The sequence below is a fragment of the Nanorana parkeri genome, unplaced genomic scaffold (genome assembly GCF_000935625.1).
Source record: "Nanorana parkeri isolate BGI_ZX_2015 unplaced genomic scaffold, ASM93562v1 scaffold147, whole genome shotgun sequence".
Taxonomy (NCBI): domain Eukaryota; kingdom Metazoa; phylum Chordata; class Amphibia; order Anura; family Dicroglossidae; genus Nanorana; species Nanorana parkeri.
The window spans coordinates 1,636,427-1,639,592 of NW_017306415.1; positions in this window are offsets into that span (position 1 = coordinate 1,636,427).

The following is a 3,166-nucleotide window of genomic DNA, read 5'->3' on the forward strand; positions in this document are numbered from 1 at the left end:
TATTTGTCCTAGTGACCATCACCAAGACAGAAACAGATGGGCAATTCAAGCTTTATAGTTGTCACCAGAACCTAAAATAGAGGAAGAATCTTCCAATGGTGGCACTTGCTGTGGTAACAATTGTCTAGGATGACATTTCCCTCACTTAGGAGAGTTTACCTAATTTCCTGTTGTGTCTACAGGATGGGAATGATGATAAATCTCCATAATGGTAAAAATGGTTTCACCCTTCTCTACTCTATTCAAAAGGGAAAAACAGGTTTTGGCTATAGATATACTTTAACTTTACAAAGTAGCTGATTGGACAAGTTACTTTAACCGCCCCATTGAATGCGCTGAGAGCTGAACAAAAATCCTGGTTTACGAGTCTTGTAGACTATCCAGTTGTAGAGGAGAGGGTTGGAGTTTTATTTAGTTTTTTTTTTTTTAGCTTAAGTTGCTGATTTCTACGAATTTTCCTAAGCTTAGTCCTAATAGAGCAAACTGATATTTGCGGTTACACAAATGTGACATCCTTAAAGGAGGCCGCTGGTCGATGGATTTAAATAGGTTGGAATTTGATGACTATTAAATGTGAATGTCTGTTATCTTTAATAACCCTTTAACACATCACTCTATATTAAAGGTTCTGTGCCAAATGCTCAGGCTCTGCACAGCCCTGTCTGTATCTGTCTGTGAGGAAATGGGGTTTTAGCCCTGCAGTGCCAAAAAATGTGTTAAAGAAGAACTCTGGGCAAACAAAAACTTACCCTTGCAGTGGGGCTAGCCCCGCACTGCAAGGGTAAGTGGACGTTGTGTCTAGGAGGCTCAAATAAATCTGTATTACTCGCCTGATCCTTGGTCCCACCTGCTCCCTCCAGGCTGCTAAGCTGGTTGCCTCAGCCACTCCTGCCGGGCTCCAGGGGTATAAAGAGTGCTGATGTCCTCTCATCTTATGTAAGTCCATTGACTTGCATTTGCCATGAAGAAGCCGAGGGCTGTTCCATAGTTGCAGTGGCAGGGAAGAGAGGTGAACACTGACCACTGTGGGACTGAAGATCAGGTGAGTATATCTGCTTTATTTGAGCCCCCTAGAGAAAACCAGCACTTAACCCATTTAGTAGGGGGGTAGCCCCACTACAAGGGTACGTTTTTTTTCTTTACCTGGAGTTTTTAATGTAACAATTTCAGTAACCTATAGCATCAGTCAAAGTTACCTTTAGTTGTCTGAGACAGTGTGACATTGCAAAATGACAACTGGTTGCGATAGATTACTGCATATTTTGATTGGCCTTTACTCAGTCTTATTGAACCATTCACTGCACTGGATTTTCAACCTGACGGGGCGTGGCAGTAGCAGTGGCAATAAGTAACATTCATGTTTTGGTTCCTTAACCCATACTTTGCCTAAAGCATTTTGGTGGAGCTATAAGATAAATATAGCCTGTAGCATTTTATTGTAATAAATTATTATTATAAGAATATTTTAATAATTTAATAAAAAGAGAAAAAAAATAGTTAAGCATAGAAGATAGTATTCATATTTATTACATTTTATTTTTACATCTCCCGTAGAACATAGTTGCTGCATTACTTTAAAGAGAGCTAGTTACTTCTGAATTTTTAGAATGACCGCGTGCAGAAGGCGTTGGTGTTCATAGCTTCCAGAAAATCTGTTTATACGGTAGATGTGTGACTGAACAGGAAGTTGCACTACTAGGATTTGGTATCCTGCAATGTAACACATGAATGAGCTACAGTGTTATGAATTTATGTACAAAAGGTACTTCATGCATAGAGAAGCAAATGCAGAAATAAGATTTTTTTTTTTTTTCCCTAATTAGAATTTATCAGTATTTTCATTCTCAAACTGAGAATTGTACTGTGTTTGAATGTAATGTACAGGACGTAGGAACAAGGAGACTTTGTTCCTGGGGATCTTTTAATTTATTTTATACTTATGAGTAGAGGTCTGTGTTTTTAAATGTATATGTAGGTTTCATAGAGGCCAAATAGATGCCCTGTTGTTTAGCATCTGGGCGTTTCCTTTTAAACAAAGTGCTGGAATATGCGTCATTTGTTACTATTTAAGACCACAGAACCTAAAAATACAAGTTGCCTTCAAAACGAATGATCTAATAACAGTGGACTGCATCAAAGAAAAAGTGATGAAAAGAACAACGGGAATGTTGTCTATAGCAAACAATTATTTTTTTTAGCCTACTACAGAAAAATATCAGCTGGAATCTGATTTGCTGCTGCTGACAACACATCCCATTCACCGTTTCTTTTTCTTTTTTTCCTTTCTTGAGATCCTATTTCTGTTGTATTTTACATTTGTGTACTATTCGAAATACACCAATATTTTTTCCACACATGAATATTTTATTTGTGTGTTGCTTTAAACAATTACTCGTTAGGGCAACAATATTTCTCTAAGTATGTGTAACTCAACATGTCTTTAAAAACCCAATACAGCATATATACTGCAATAAAATGTGATATGAAATGAGGCAACCCAAACAAATCCCACCCTAAAAATTGACAGTCATTTTGAATGACATTGTGAATTTGGCATAATAACATATCAATAATCAACAAAAATATCAATTTTTAGAGAGTGATTTGTTTTAGATCACATATCATTGCTGTATTGGGTTTATAAATACATGTGGAAATTATACATATTTAGAGGTCTGCTGTAGTCCTAGGAAGTATCTGTTTTGGACTGGAAGAGTCACCCGTGTTTCCCACTGCCACTAAGTAGGTTCTTCCATTGTGGCAGATAGTCTTAAACCCTCCAACTGATTGGTTGTTATAGGTAACACAGCTCTTAACCCACATGTTGCTAAGCAAGGCAGAGTGGCATTTTCATTTAAAACTAAATTCCAGCATTAATAACCCCTATTGGGTTGGCAAGTTCTTTCACTTGGGGGCTTATTATAAAGTCTATGGGTCCTGGCAGGAAAGTACACTACCCCTTCCTCCCTACTGTTACCTACATGTCACTTGCTTGATCCACAATAGGAATAATTATTGAATCCATCCTGAGCTACAGAACCATTTATATGAATAGAGGATTTAGCCATGTTGAAAATAGAAAAAAAAATCAGAGGGTTGGGTTTTCAAAATCTAGCTAAATATCTAAATTGTCCGCTTTTGGTGAACTTGCTCTGTAGCGTTTCAT